This window comes from Lonchura striata, chromosome 12 (assembly GCF_046129695.1).
Source record: "Lonchura striata isolate bLonStr1 chromosome 12, bLonStr1.mat, whole genome shotgun sequence".
NCBI lineage: Eukaryota > Metazoa > Chordata > Aves > Passeriformes > Estrildidae > Lonchura > Lonchura striata.
This window is the reverse complement of record NC_134614.1, coordinates 7,219,990-7,236,437: the sequence shown is the minus strand read 5'-3', so window position 1 is coordinate 7,236,437 and position 16,448 is coordinate 7,219,990. Positions and strand designations below refer to the sequence as shown.

Genomic DNA, 16,448 nt, shown 5'->3' with positions numbered 1-16,448 from the left:
CCTTTTCTCCCACAAGTACAGAGCATATTCCTTTTGGGTAAAACGTTCTAACTTTGAAATATGACCTTGTTGAGCTTGACTGGAGCCCCGTACAAGCTTGGGGCTGTTTGTTGACCAGCTGCTTGCAGGGCACAGTCTCTTTGATCCAGTGATCACCAAATGTTTGTAAAAAGGTTTGATCACTTCATATTTCAGTGTTTAGTTAATTTCTCCCTGCCTAAAGGTTTTTGTGGATCTGGTGAATTCTGGCTGGCATGCTGGTATGGGATGATGCTCTCTGTGCTTTCCATTAGGATAAGAAATGTAGGGCTAAGTTTGAATTGGATATCCAGAACCCATGCTCTAGCGGAGGTGTGTTTCTTCCATCTGTGGTTGAAATGCAGTACTGAAGCCATGGAAAATCTGACAGAGGCCTTGATTATTGCAGTGTAACCCAGGCACTCCACTCGTTTTCAGTAGATTCCCCCAATCTGTCCATCAGGGATTAGCTTGTGATGTGTTGGACATGTGAGCATCTCAGTGGAGTGTTAATGCTGGGATTTGTAGTCTCAGAACTTAGTATTGACAAAAAGCTGCAGCCTGATTTATTTGCTCTTGCATTTGACAGTGTCACATTGGTGCTGGGCAGGGTTTAGCATTGAACTTGACTTGCAGAGTTTGTGTGTGTCTCTCCACTTGTTTATATAGTGTGACATGCCTTGGAACAGCTGTTTTTATTTCTGACCTCTAAGTCTTTGAGATGGACTGTATCAAAAACACGTCTAGTAAGAACAGAGGGTCCCTAGTGAGCTCTGAAATGAGTGAGCTCAAGAAAAGGAGCAAAAGAAAAGAAAATGCGACAGAACCTTCTGCAAGAGTCATGTCAAGTATTTGTGTTACGTGCTGTAAACTGAAGGAGCCCTTCAGCTATATGGAGGAGCAGCTAGCAGTCTCCCTCATTTCTATTCCTGATGTGACAGGAATGCAGAGCAGGATGCTGGCCAGTGTTTAATCTCAGGTTTGTTGCTGGTGTTGTAGGGGTGGTGGGGGAGGAAGAGGAAGTGTGTGTGTGTGGCTGCTTAGTTTCTGTTTTGCAGACATTGCCTGTGCGCAGTGTTGTGCTGTTCTGATGTGGCAGCAGCTGTTATTTTTGGCCTTCCCAGTGTGCTGTTCGGGTAGATGTGCTTCCTAATTGATGCAATTCTCTTAATCAGTGTGTTGGGCTGCCTGTGCTTCCTGTGTAGTCCGTGCTGGTGTGAACCACTCTGCAGATGGTACTGAGGTGCAAGTCCTTTGCCCTCATTTATTTCCTCAGGCTCCTCTGTATGCATTTTGAGTGGCATTAACTGTGTGTAAAAGACCAGCTTCTTAAGCTTGCATTTATTTTGCATCACCCGGTCAGTATGTGGTGTCATGAATGTTTGAACCCCTTGTTTGGGAGTAAAGGAGTAAGCTTTGCTATTACAGGGTGTCTCTATCTGTATAATGTGTCCACAGTAGTTAAAATGGGTGCAGTTGTTTTGTTAAAAAATCATAGCAGAGATGGCTGCCATAATCATATTAGTAGAAGATCCATGTCAACCATAAAAGCAGGGAAAGTGGTACATGGATGTGTCTGTCTTGGCAGGACATCACTGCACGTGCTTGGGAGCTGCAGTAAATAAGCTGTCTCTGATTTAGCTTTTGTAGTTAGAAAGGTTATCTCCTTCACCAGCTGTCCTGCTGCTTTGCCAAACAGTACCTCCCTTGTGTTGGGGCCTACAACCAGGCCTGTTCAGCTGCTGGGGTTTAATATACTCTGCTTCAGCCTTTCTTCCCTAGTGCCCATCCCTGACTGGTGAGAAACAGTCATGGATCCTGCTTTGCTCCACCCTGGTTGGAAATTTTCAGCTAAGTGTGGCTGAGGCAAGTGGAGACAGTGTGTCCCCTCAGCCCAACTGGTGGGCTTGGTAAAGAGCATCTGTCAGAGCCCACAGGAATGAGTGAGAGCATTTGCTTCCTGAAAGGAACTTCTTGTGAATTCCAATCCCAATCTCTAGGGAAGACATGCTCTCAAACATTCTGAATTGTCAAGCAAGTAAAATTCTAAATAAGAGCTAATTTAGGACTTCCTAACTTGTTTCCATACATCATTTCAGGCTGACTTGCTTCTGGGGTCCTGCTCCCTCTTGATTGTGAGAAGTTGGCTCCGTATTCCAGTGACTGCTCAGCCAAAGGAGCTTGGGTGACATCTCCAAGGTAACTCTTCTTGTTTTGTTCAGAATACCTATACAGCCACCTTAGAGATGCAAAGATAAATAAACTGCTTGCTTTTTACCTCTCGCGTTTTAATTTTACCCTTCAAGTAAGGATATGTAGATACAGTTTGTGGGAGTTTTGCTCTTATTTTTGAAGGATACTACAGGAACACCCAGGTAAGTGCAGTAGCACAGAGTGAAAAGTTCAGTTCTGTTCATTCACCAAATCAGTTCTTTGTAATAAGAACTAAAATTCCAAGATTTGGAGGCTCATTCATGCTCTAGTAATTCTGGCCATTCGGGTGGCTGATTTGCAGCTGAATCACCTTATGATGATTTCAGAATTCTTACCATTGTCTGCTTTTTCCTTTCTATTCTGAGGTTAGTTTGCTGAAAGTTGATAAGGCTGATCTGATTGTCTTTCAGTTTCAAAGAGGTTACTTCGTGCTGTCCTGGATTCAGAAGAAAGTCAATCAATGTTTTCCCCCAGCTCTTTATCAAGATATGACTCAGTATATCTGTGGTGTAAACAGACTCGATTGACCTTGTTTTCTTTAGACATGGTGTGTTTAAGTAGTGGTTGTCACACAGTTCAGTTTCCTGGTGGGGAAGCCCCTGACCTGGTGGGTGATGGTCTTTCTTAGTTTGAAATGCAAAAGGTAATGGCGAGAGAAGCTGAGCTCCACAAGTACCTTCCTGGGCTAGGGAGAGGAGACATGTGGTGCCTTCTCTTCAGGGCTGACGTAAGTGCTGATCTAAAGCTAAACTGCTGTATAGCTTATATATTCTGTTCTGACATTTCTGTTTTCTTTCCCCATAGTTCTGTGCTGAGCTGCATTCTCCCCAATTTTTTAAACTTACAGAGTGTGCTAATGCAAAATGTCATGTGATCTTTAATTCCAATTAATGTTGTTCCATTGTTGGTATCAAGGTATTGTCAAGCATTTCCAAAAGTGAGTTTAGAAATCTTAAAAAGGGCACAAGAAGATAGGACTGGCTGTTTGTTCTATGTCTTTTGACAGTACTGTCTGAGCAGCTTAAGCACGTGTGGGGAGCAGTCATGATCTCATTAGAGCTAACTATAGGTGATAAGCAGCTTTGAGCACCAAAATCAGTGCACCACCAAGTGCAGATGTCAGTGAGTTATTTAAAGCAGGAAGGATTTGGGAGAGAAGCCTGGGGGGCTACATAGTCCTGTGTCTTACTCAGTGTCTGAATCAAACCATCAAGTGACTGCCATGAAATTGCTGGAGCTCTTGCAGAAGATGAGAGATGCTGCTCTTGCCTCGGTTTGTTGGTTAAAGACATGGTAAAGTCCTGGAGCTTTGGAGGGCCATTGCAGCACTGCTGCTTGGTGAAATGTTTATTGCTCTTTTCCAAGCTGTGGTCTTTGTATAAAGCTGTGTGACGCATCTGAGGAATGGAACTGTTGAATTCATGAGGATTGACTCTCATCCCACAAATGTGGAAACAAAAAGAACTTTTAATTTGAGTCTTTTAAGTCTGTCCCAAAAGAATTGTTGAAGCAGTCTGAAGCTCCAGTTGTGTTGAAACAATACATATGCAGGTTTTTTTAGATAGTTTCTTAAACCACTCCCACACTTCCTGTAATAAAACCCACATCACGTTTGTCTCAAAGATGTGGATTTTACTTAGATTAAATATTGCACTGTATAAAATGTCTATGGATCCCTTGACTTTTGCAAATAATTGAGTGGTTTACTTTATTTTCCATTAGAACCAGATATTATAAGTGTGTTTTCTAATGCTGTGCAAGTGGCATTTCCTTTACTTGGGCATAAATCTTCTTTATGTAATTGAGGTCTTAATACTTCACAGTTCTTACCACAAGTGTTGACCTGAATACACTTATTAAAATTTGACAGCAAGCTAAATGTGAACCAATAAGCATTATCAGGCATGCTTTATGCATCTTTCATTTTTATAGAACTGAGGAAAAACCTCTAACTCTATTTTAGTCCGACTGAATAGTTATGCGACTGTTGTGCATCATGCAGAGTCTGAATAGTTTTCACTTTTCTTCGGGTTCTCTGCACACTGGTATTTATTTTTTCCTGTAATAACAGCACTTGGGAGTTTGTTTATCCCCTTAATTATTCTTAGCTTTAGTTAAGTAAGATCACAGAAATGTCCATTCCTGTGGTCTGTGTGTTAGTTATGTAGCATCCTTAGCACTGACACTTCAATGAATTTTAGCAGCTTAGAAGACTGAACCTATTGACAATTTGGTTCACCTTGGACAAAAGGTGGACAAAACCCAAAATTTTTGGACAGAAGCCAAAATTAGTTCTGATTTGTGAATGCAGCTTGACTCAGATATTCTTAGCTAAATTCTTAGTGGTATTGTGTCATTCACCAAAGTGAACCAAGGCTTTTATTCACTGCAGTTAAAATATCTTCCTAAAACCTGGCAATTAAAAATCACAGCTTAGATGGTGAAGTTGTTGAGACTTTGTTTTTTGGAGTTCATCCCATTGTGACATGACAACCAGAAGAAAATTCAAAACCTTTTAAGAATTCTGCCAAAGATGTGTCCCATTGTAGTGAGCTTGCCAGGTTCACTCTTGTATGAGTGCAAAGCACTTTGTTTCAGGTTTCCTGTCATTTGCAGTTTTTTATGATTCTCAAGGAAGAGAACTCTGTTATTTTCCACCCATTATGCTTGTTATTTTGTATTTTTCAGCCTGAGATGATAGGCTTTTGGCACATGTTATCACACTGTATTGATCTGGGAGAGAAAATGAAAGGGAAATTTGCTTTCCCTAGCTATATACAGCCCGTGATATATTGTGGCTGTGAGAATACATGTGATTTAGCAGACTGTTATTTTGTAGGAAAAAACCCAAACCAACCTGCAGCATGGCCTTGCAGTGTCTTTAGAGGAACTTAGTGTGAAAAACCAAGGTAGCTGTTGTACACATGAGAGAAGTTTTGCTGTTAAAAACAAATTTGCCACAACTTGTGTGACTTCCAGATGGGTGTCCTGTGTGTTTTTAGTGTATGGGGAAGAAGATTTTTTTATGTATATGCAGGTGCTGCATCTAATTATCTACAAAACAATTTGACATATCAGGTTTAACATACTTTCCTTTTGCTTTTGCTTTACATCTCTTACATAACCAGTGGCCTGAGTTGTAAGTGGCACACTAGAAAGCCTGTTGGAAGGAGCTTTGAGATCCACTTCAGCAGCTTAACATTTAGATAAGATGTTGGGAATTTGTGACCTGTAGAGTGTTTACAGGGACTTGTTTACGACTGCTTCAGTGAACAGGAAGTTAAATACAGCCTTTGTTTGTCTGATTTGTCACTTAAAATGAAGAGAAATTTCTTGTTTCAAACCCTGAAACAGAGCTGGTTGGTGTGGCAGAGCATTTCAAGGGGCCTGCTGCCCAGGTTAGTGTATAGGAGAGTTTTAAAGAAGATTTGGAATATTAAAGGTCCCTTTGGATGGTGCTTAAGAAATACAGTAGAGTGAACTGTGTTCTGAGCTCCCTTCTTGAATATTTCCTTTTGCAAAGCCAAGTTACATTGGATACGTTGGAAGTGTGAGGTTTGATAGAAGGTACCAAAAAATGGTTGTACTGGTTCCTGATCAGGTAAAATAATCTTGCAGACATTTTAAGATGCCAGGTTTTGTCCTTCAGAACATGTAGCACCTTGCCAAGCTTGAAGTTGTGATTGTCTGACTGATGCATATGTCTCCTGAGAAGACAGCCTCAGGTTCAGATTGCCTTTCATTTCCACTCAGCTGGCTGGGCCTCCTGTTAATTCTTTGTCCTTTACCTTCCAGAACATGCTGCGAGCCACAAAACATCTCCAAGGTATTTTAACAGCTTTAAGATTCTCAGTGTGAGTGATTGAAAGCCTTGCAGATTACGCTGATCCTGAGGAGAGTTACAGGATAGCAACAGGCCCAGATCAAAATCCCTTCCATGACCCTGGGTTGTGTATCATGTGTATTCTGCCCTATTGAAGGGATAAAAGTATCCTTGTATGAAATTCTGTTTAGAGTTTTATCTGGTTTCAAATGAAATTACTACCTTAATTTAAGTACAATATATGACATATTATCTGATGGGACTGAAAACTAAGTACCAGATTTAGTACAGTGTCTTTGTCTAAAGTATGTTTGCTATGGCAGACATCATTATTTCCCATTCCAAACCTCAGAAATGAAATGTTGCCCTTTATCCTTGAATTTTCCATGGCATTATCTACTTTCTTGCAGCACTTCCATTAAGATTTTTCTCCCCCTAAAGCACAGCTCATTTTTTAATCCTTGCTTTTCAGTGTTTTTAGTTTGGTTTGTTGTTGTTTTTTTTTTTTTTTTTAGTGGGTTGACAGTACAAGAGAATAGACTCTTGGGGTATATGAGACTGTACCTTCCTTTGGTACTTCCTCATGGAGAAAAAAAAATCGCAGTGAAGTGTTCAGTTGAGAAGCTATAGCTCATGTTTACTTGCCTGTGAGTCTCAAGGGTCACCTGCTTAGGAAAATTAAGCTGGTATCAAGCAGGGGGCATGGATTTGCAACGTGATTATGTGGCTTTAACTCTCTATGGACGTGCTTACAAGGTTGTTTCTGCTACAGCTGCTTGGGACAGCTGCATTAATCAGCATGTTCATCCTTACCTAGTGAAGTAGGAATCCCTTAATGTAGATGCACTGATAGTGATAAAAGACACTTATAAGATAAAGCTTATTTTGCTGGAGGTGTTGAGAAGGTAAAGAGTGAGGAATGCTTTATTTGTCATTGTGAGTAGCACTTTTTTCAAGGAAAAAAATTAGATTAAAAAAGTGGGGGCCCAAAATATGCTTTTCCAACTGAACTATTTTTTTCATTGGCAATGTAAAGTAGAAGGGGTTGCAGTGAGAGAGGAGGGCATCTCTCAGTTGGGCATAGAGGATTTTACCTATCCATACAAGCCTGGGCATATTTATTGTAGCATGGGTTTCTACTTGAAATTACAGGGAAATCTGCAGTTCTGTTTTCTCGTACAGTAAATTAAGTGGTGTCCTGAGCATTGGTATAATCTGGAGTACTGTATAACTGACTGCCTTGCATTTCTCTGAGCTTTTTTAGATGTTTAAGAAAGCCCCAAATTTTGTTTAGTATCGATGTCTCAGAATTAGAGTAGCAGAACAAACCACTAGATAACAACTGCTCCTTGTGCTTTTGGCAGAAGAATTTGTTTACCAGGGTGAAGTGAACTTGTTTGGATAATCTTGCTTTTATTCCTTTAAGTCTTTCTGTTGGACTGAAGTGCTCCTAGATTGTCTTTCTGTTTCTGCCATAAAAAAGGAAAAGTTGCTCAAGGATTTGAATTGTTGGCCAAGCAGGACCACATTCATTAGAAAGAGATGCCCTAATTTGAGTCTGTATTAGCAAAACCAATTCAGTTGATCACATACTAGGGCACAAATTCTTTAGATTTTGAGAATTTTAATTAACAGGCAAGACTAAGTTGAAATGAAGTGCAAGGGGATCATGAAAAGTGAAATGATTGCCAGACTTCTGGCTTTAAAGTATGGCTTAAAAGTAGCAAGATAGTAAAGTAAATTGTTCCTTTCTGAAAAGCTGTTTTTCTGCTGGCTGAAGTACGCCACAACTGAATGGTTTTACCAAGATCATGGAAACATTCAGTGGAAGCATCAAAACCAGTAGCCTATTCCTGGTTCTTTCCTTTCCCTTTGTGTAATCTCAGGTAGATTATGGTTATCTAAAAGATATCTAAAGAATCTGTTAAGCAAATCAACTGAGCACTTTGCTGACCTGTTAAGCTTCAGCAGAGAGATGTAAGAATTGCTGCATTTCTCATGGCTTCGAGTGGTTTACCAGTGTTCAGACAGAAGTTGTGCTGTCTGATAAAACTCCAGGATGCCATTAAGGACCTGCCAAATATAAGTGTTTTCTGCTTCCCTGTGTAGAAAAAGACAAGTGTAGCTGAGGCAAAAATGTTTGTTTAGCTTTATCTTCACAGTTAGAGAAAGAGAAGATTCTGATGCGTGTGCCCCTCCAGTCATCTCGAATGCTGTTGTAATTGCCAAAATACCCTGGTGTATCTCTGTCTGCATATGTGAGATTAAAGTCCTCTTGGGTACTGAAATTCCAGCCCACATGAGGCTGTGAAACTGTTAGTGCCTTGCATTCCATGGAGGGGTAGGTGGAGCTTATGCAGACAACATATTGAAAGTCAGACTGTTAATCTTTTTGTTCAGAGCTGCTGTTTGTGCATCACCTTCAATTTTGGCAGAACGTCCTCAGTCAGGATGCTGCTCTGATGTGATCTGGTGGTGACAAGAGGCAGAGGTAGAGCCCAAGCCATAGCTGAGCAGATGTTTGTTTCTGGCCACAGCAGTGAGAAAGATGAGTGTTTGCTTGTTTGGGTCTTAAACTGATTCTCTAACGACAGGAATTGTACTGAATGGGCATTGCCACAGATTTTCTGAAGGCAGAGATCCTGCAGTCCCTAGCTCCTTTAAGAGAGCCAGTTACTTGGAATGCCCTTATCTAGCACTGTTCTTTTCCATATAATTAATTCTCAGGCAGCTCAGAAAAAGGGCAATGTATAGATCTGAGGAGGAGATGGATCAGAGTGGTGTCACAGCCCACGCTGTATGATAGGAATTGTAAAGCTGCTTTACAGTGAGCTTGAAGTGAGCCAAATCAAACACTGGTTTACAGAGGCCCTAAGGGCGAGATTAGCTGGCTTGTGATGGTTCTTTGTGGCAAGTCTGTGTTTGGTTTTGATGCATAGCTCTTAGACTTGATGTGTTTAAATCTATATGTTGTTCTAATTCCTAAGGAAACAAAACATTTGTGCTGCTTCCTGAGTACTGGAATCAGCTTCTACTCCTTACCAGCTGACTTTGTTCTCCCCCTCCCTTTGCACAGGATGTGTTGTTATTCACAGTGTGCTCTTTGGATGGAGTGTCTGGATCAGTCTCTTCAAGATGAGAAACATTTCCCTTCACAGATCTTAAATGGCTGCTTACCAGTAGCTATGCTTTGAAAATTTCCTTCTCCTTGTCCCAGGTGGGAATGGGATGTGGGGTCTTGGCTGAGCTTTCCTCTGTAGTCTATGTGCAGAGACAGAGGAATAGTGTTTGAATATCTGTGTAAGTTTTCTGAGTAGCAGAGTATTGCAGGACTGTACTCTGAAGGTAAAGAGGAAAGACCAGCTTTCTCTTAAGCATTGTGAAATGGAATACTGCACATATAAACAGCAGCATGATGTTTTCCTTGTTAGTGTAGTGGTAGGAAGAGGCAGGTGGGAGAACTTTTCACATGTGGCCCTAAGGAGGCCTGTTTGTCTTTAGCATTTAAAGTCTCAACATAAATAAGTCACTGCAAAGGGATTTTTGCTTAAGTCAGGTTGCAGTCAGCAGCTTAATAGAATGTGGTTTCTATAACTTGTGGAGAAGGTTTTTGAGCAGTTAATGTGTATCATGCAAGTTTTGCTGCAGTTGCTATTTTTTTCTATAGTCTTTTTTTTTTAATTTTGGGGAAGTAAGTAGCTGAGTTATTGGGGTAGAGGACAGGGAGCCTGCATTGCGCATCTGCATCATGACCTGGGGAGTGAATCAGCTCAGTTGTAAGAGTTGAGCTGTAGTGAGTTGTCTGGCCATTTTCTGGCAGGCAAGAGTTCCTGACAGTGGCTTCAGTGTATGGGTGAGGAAAACCCAGTTTCAGTCTGCCTCTGCTGCTGCAGGAGATGCATTTAGTAACACCCATGTCTTTGCTGAAGGGACTCATGCTTGAGGCAAGAGCTCTTGCTTTTTTTTTTTTTTTCTTTTTTTTTTCCTTCATTGCTTGCCCAAGCAAACATTTTTATCATTGGAAGAAGCTACTGAAGTTTTCAAATCCATGTTGTTCCCAGAAGGGGGCAGGGGAGACTTGCAAGTTGTAGAATTTGATAAAAAGTACTTTTGTTTGGTTTTGTGACACTTCCGTGCTGGCTTTCAGGCACAGCAGGCACTCCCGCCGCCCTGGCAGCGGGAGCGTGGCACGATGAGGCGCCTGCTCAGTGCCAGGAGCCTGCAGCAGGGACCTGGGCTGCAAGCCTTCCCTGCCTTGGCTCTCCTGTCTCTTGGAGAGCATTGCAACAGCTGAGAGTTCTCTCCTGCAGTTCCCTCTCATCTGATACACTGAAATTATATGTGTGTTAAAGCCATGAGAGAATGGAGTCATCATAAAACATCCTCATTTCTATACCAAGAGCAATCTGGACAGTTGGCATCTAAATGTGTGAAAATCTTAGCTCCTTATTCCCTTATTCTGTCATCTAGATTTTTATTCTTAATTAAAGCTAGAAAGAAGCTTCTCTATGCAGCTTTCTAAGGGATTTTCAGGGGAGTCCAGGTTTGCTCTTTACAGACCTAACTTCCATTTGCTAAATACAGCCTGGCCAGCAGTGAGAAGGAGTCTGTTTTGCCAAATGTTTTAGAAATGGGGTCATGCAACTCCAGCAAGTTTGTTTTATGTCTGCAAAGTGACCTGGGATTTCTTTGACAGCCTGGGATACAGACAGAACAAACTTGGCCATGTTAATCTGCATTTCTGTCTTTGAATGGGGAAAGCAGTTCCTTTCTCACAGGAAGTGCTTTTTGCAACATTCCTGATAATTTTGACATAACTTCTACCTCTACACTGGCAGTGAAAGGGTAAACAAAGACTGCTGAATAAGGGGGCTGGACCAGTGATGCACAGACTTCCTTGAGGTGTTTGATGGTTTTTATGCCTGAGTGAGTCTTCAGTTGCAAGGTCTCCTGGCTCTTGTGTCTGGAGACAAGGTTGAAAGAGGAACCAGCAGTGAGAAGCAAATGGAGGCAGAGTGAGGGATTACTCGAGAGAACTGGAGCCATGGGAGCCCATGGGACCCCATGGTGCTTAGTGCCAGTCTTGGTCATCTTGGAAAAGTCACAGGGGTGCTGGCACATCTCCGATTACTTATTTTCAAACTAGCCCCGAATGATAATCCAGGGCGATCAATCCCACTTGAGTCCTGGGGACAGTCATGGGTCAGGTCCTTTTGGTACACCTTTCCTGTGTGAAACATGTGCAGGAGTGTGATGGGGAGCAGTTAGTATGGATTTAGCAACCCCAAGTTGAGTCTGTTGCACCTCACTGTCTTCTGTGATAAAATAATCGGATTTGTGGATGAAGAAGAGGACTAGGGTCATTTAGCTTAAGTTTGCTGGGTGTTTTGACACTCTCCCGCTGTATTCTTGTATGCAAGTTGGGACATTACAGACTGGATGGGTGGAGTATGAATTCATGCACATCAGGGAATTCTGAAGAGTAAATGGAGTCAGAGGCAGATGGAGTGATTCATAGAGCTCTTTCCACACAGGACTTTAGCATCAGACAGTAGGCTCTTAATCAGTCTTTTTTTCCCTCCTGAATGTCATCCTTTGCCACAATGTGATAAGAGTGGATGGAAGACAGTATTAAGAGGCTGTCTGGTTGAAATTCATCAGTCTGGCTCATTATCAGTGTAGATTAATCTGTCTTTTCTTGGGAAGAAGTGGGGAGGTTCACATGAATGTTCTTCAAGATTACTTTGTTGTTTTTTTTTTCATTCAGTCATGTGTATTTGTGATTGCCACTGAACTATTGTTAAATACAATACATGGTAGTTTTGGAGATTTCAGTTATATCTAGGGAGGATGTGTTTGGAATGCTGCGAGGTTATTTTGAAAAGAAGAAAAATAATCAGTCAAAACAAAGTAATTTTGTTTTCAACGGGTTACAGCTTCTTTGGGTTTGACAAACTTGCTGCTATAAAAGGTCATCTGGAGGTTTTCTTTACCTAATCTGTGCTTTGAATTCTCTTCAGTGTTCCTAAGATACTGTGGAGCATCTGATAATATTTTCAGGATTGCCAGTCTGAAAAGAATACTGTGTCATTAGATCTGGTCAGGCTAAGGTGTATATATTTACACCCAAGGAACTGTAATTGCAGAATTCAGTGTGGTGTTTGCTTTGGAATTTTTTTCCCCCCTTTCCAATACTGCTATTACTGCCTTGCTGGAGCCAGTGGTATGCGTTGGAATTAAGAATTCAGTTTAAGCTTTCTAGTGTGGTAGTGTACTAAATTAAGGTGCCAGTTATGAGCAAAGAGGTTAATGGTCTTACATAATGCTGGTCTTGAGGTTTTTTTGCCACTGCAGAATCAAAAATAGCAATTAGGAGTTCATTTTTTGTCCTAGTTGTGTATTTTTCTGTGGGGATCAATTATCTGCAGCAACTGACTTTCTAATCAAAGCTGTTTTTTCTGTTTAAAAGCATCATAATTTAAAACTTGAGAACAGTATTAAAAATCCGAGTTCACCACAAGCTGCTTACGTTTGTCTTTCAGCTAGTGGTCTCTTGGAAAGCTATAGATCATCCTTATTTTATCAGAACTGCCTAAAGAATGTAATTTTAGCTCCTCTGTGTTTATGCCTATTGTAGTTATTCTTCATGGGTTCAGCTCCTTGTCGCTTTAGTGTGTCTGTGGTTAACCCTGTAGCTTCTCTGTGCAGTTACCAGTTAAAACTCTTAACTCTTGGCTGCACTTTGCTATTGCATTGTGTAGTCTGAAACAGCCAAAACCATGGAGTGTTCTTACAGCTGCATCTGAGGTCTGTTATGTTAGCCGGTACTTTTTTTTTTCCTTCTGAGAACACTTCCCATTTGTCCCAAATGGGAACTTGTGTCCATTAGATTTAGCTTGTGTGTGTGTCTAATCGCATCCTAAATCTTCATTCACAGAGATGCTGGCAGTGTGTTCCTTCCTGTTGAGGTTTCCCCTCATGTCCAGCCCCACATTTTTTTCTTGTTGTGGAATTCATAATGCATTGTAACTTTAATTACCTTATGAAGGCAAAATGTATATGGTCATTGCTATGACAGTGTGGGTTGCTTTACATCTGTGCACTGTGAAGTGGCAAGGGGAATAATTCCTGGTTATGTTGTCTAGAGAAGACTCAGGATTTGCTTTGTAGACTCCATTTAGAAGTGTCCAAATGTTGGCTTGTTGGAAGGTAAAAAAAACCCCAAAAGAACAGAGGGAAAGTTGTCCTCAAATTCTTGGTGTCTGATGTCTGTGAAAAAGAAGGATTTATGTAACTGACTGTGCTGCATTCTGCTCCTTGGCTTTCCCTCTGAGGTGCCAGCATGTTCTTGCAGGGCATTGCTGCTCTCACTTTCTGACAGCCCACCTGGGCTTGGTGCCTGCTGGGGCTCTGCTTCAGTACATGAGCGGAGGAGCTGTGAACTGCATTCACTAGACTTGCCCTAATTTTTTAGCATACGGTGATCTCTGCTTTTCAGTCTTTCCTTGATGAAATGTCTGCTGCCAGGGTAGTCGGCAGCCTGCATGTGCAGATAAGCTGAATTGGGATTTGAGCAGGGAAGCACTAAGCAGATCTGCAGCTGGGTGTGTGACAGCACAAAGAAGAGTCCCCTCCAAACATCACTGGCTGTGGTTTTCCCTACTTGCATTAGAGAGTCCATTAAAAGTCTGGTCTTTGAGCAGTCATAAATTTTTCTAATATCTCTCTGCTGGTAGAAATGAGGACACAAGACAGAGTGTTAATGTGTAGTAGCAGTGGGCTGGTAGCTGAGCAGAAGTGTTCCAAGGGTAGGATTCATAATCCTCTTAAAGGAGAAGAGAATCAAGGCTTTGGAAGGTCACCTTTTGCAGGATGAGAAACATTCCCTGTGCAAAGCTCTGTTGCCTCTATGATCAATTAATCTCCCATTTTCATATTTTATCTCACAGCAGCAGAAAATAGATCTAGATGAATCCTGCAAGGGTCTTGACCCCTATAAAACTCCCACTGCCTCAGGTTTGACTACCTGCCAGAAGACAGCTGTGTGTATATGGGTTGATAATCTTGTGTGACAGGGTTATGAAGTCTCACTGCGTAGAAACAGTGGTCTGTTCCCTGTGAGACACTTTGATCTAAAGGGGACAACCATGTGCTTCTGCTTAGTGCTTTGCAGCTTCACCACAGTTTTACCTTTGCCTTATTTTGTTGCACCTGTATTTTGCTTGTGTTGGAGAGTTGTGAGAAATTCAGATGTTGAAATGCAGTCCTAAATGACAGCTTTACTAAATTTCCTTAATGTTTAAAAACCCTGTAATATGTGTGTTCGATATTTAAAGTGCAGTACTTTCAATGTTAGTGGCTGTCAGCAGCCAGAAATTCATTAACTTCTTGCTTGTGATTTATGATATTTTGGTGATTCGTTTGGACAGAGATACAGCATTTGCTCATGAACTTAGTATTTTCTTTTAAAGACCTATTTTTTCTGCAAGATTCTCCAAATACAATGGAAATTGCTGCTTCTTCAAGCAGCAGCCACAACTTAATCTCTGAACTTTGGAGGAGTGAATTCTGCATGGCAGTGGCCAAGACTGTTCTTTAAGCTTGCTTTCCTCCACATGGCAGCAAGATGGTAAATAAAAACTGAATTTTCTGTATCTCTGAAGCAAAGCTGGGCCTTCCAGGAATCCCTAATTTGAGAAATGCATTGTCCAGAGTTAGGTGTTAAAAGCAGTGGTGAGAGTTTGCTACAGCAGAGTTAATAATGAGGAAGTGGGTGTGAGGCTAGTCAGGAAACATACCTTAGTGAAATTCTCCTGAGGAGAGCCTACGATGTCCCTGTCACTGAGGAGTTGCTGTGCACAGCCAAGGATGATGTGTCTGCTCTGCAGCAGCTGAGGGGTGCGTACACAGACACAGCTTTTTGGACCTGTGTTGGCACAAGAGCCCTTTCATGGTGGGACAGGGGGCAAATGACTCGTTCCAGCTTCGTGTCACCTTCAGTGTTGTTGCAACTCCATTGCTTACAGGAGCTGCTGCAGTGGTTTCCTACACAGAGCCCTTTAGATGGATCTTCCTTCTTAAAAAGCTTCGTTGTGCAGAAGTGGTCAGCTTTCTGAAGTGACTTTCTTAACAGTTTAACCAAGGTAAAGAGAACCTTGGATGTAACCCAGGCAGCAGTTTCTAAGAATTCTTTGTTGTTCATGAATCAGTGTTGTTTGTATAATGTTGTTGTCGCTGTTCTCCCTGGCTTTGCTTCCCAGTACTGCTTGTGCATGCTGCTGCTGTTTGTCATGCCCTATTTAATCACAACAGGCTGTTCCTCACTCTCCTCTATATATTTTAGCAGCTCTTTTGCTCTGAAAATAATGCTGGTATCAAATAAATTAAATATTTATTTTTGAGGAAATAGGGCGTTTTAATATTAATGGTGAGTTGTGGAAGATGAAAACATGAAGGATTAGATTGCATATTTTTTAATGTACTGTTTAAATATTTTGAACCAAAGTGGTTTTGTATAACTATTAGGTAGTTATGTTTTGATATTTTATCTACATTGAGTAAGAGCAGCTTCACAGCTGCTTGGAGCTGAGATTTTGCTGCACCTTGGTTCCCTCTTTCCTTGGTTTCCCATTCCCTTTTCTCACTTTACATTCTGAAAGCAGAAAAAAGATTAAACCTTTTTTTCTTGAGTTTTATTTTTTGATGCTGGGGGATTGATGTCTAGATGTATTAGGGACCTGATCCAACTGAAAACTGAAGGCTTTTTGTTTTGTTTTATGTATTACTGTTTTGTTTTCCTACCAGATTGGGTACTTAATGTAGCTGTCTGCAGGGGGGCTGATGCAGGTGTAAAGAAGATGTCAGGAGAGGTGAAAAAGTCAAATGATGTTTCTGCTGCAAGTGACAACTCACATCTCTTTGAAGTCAGGGGGTGAGACTGTTCTCTGAGTGTGTGTTTGCAGGGCAGCTGGAGCTGAATGGAATTGGCTCTGCTCCTCTCATGCCTGCCTTTGCCCTGCTCAGTGATTGTCCCCTTTTACTTTCGATGGGCACTGGCAGTAAACCAGTTCAGGAAGCCACACTGGCGAAAACAACTTTTCTTTTTTTCTGGGTTAACTTTTTTGCCAGGCTGGTTTCTGAACAGGATCAGTGAGTGCCAGTGCTGACTCAGGGGAGAGGATGGGTTTGAAGAATGCTGACTTAGATTTACTTAAGCTGTCATGGAACTATAGCCTGAGATGCATGTTAAGGAAGAAAGGGTAATGTTTGCCAGTTAGCAATTTTTTCAGTTTTGTGTCTTCATGGATTGATGTGGTGACATCTACAAAAAAGGCTGCTGAACAGCTTAGAGATTTATTTTTTTGCCTCCTAGAGTAGACACAACAGAAACTGT

General features: G+C 41.4%; 1 protein-coding gene across 3 annotated transcripts in view; it reads left to right on the top strand.

Moving 5' to 3' along the window:
• The window catches only part of IP6K1 (inositol hexakisphosphate kinase 1), a 36,919-nt gene that overhangs the window by 2,688 nt on the left and 17,783 nt on the right, over positions 1-16,448 (top strand). For all 3 annotated transcript variants that reach the window (XM_021529178.2, XM_021529176.2, XM_021529177.2), the window contains one exon: positions 2,118-2,217. The gene's annotated coding sequence lies outside the window, so the exon portion shown is untranslated. The remainder of the gene's footprint in view (positions 1-2,117; positions 2,218-16,448) is intronic.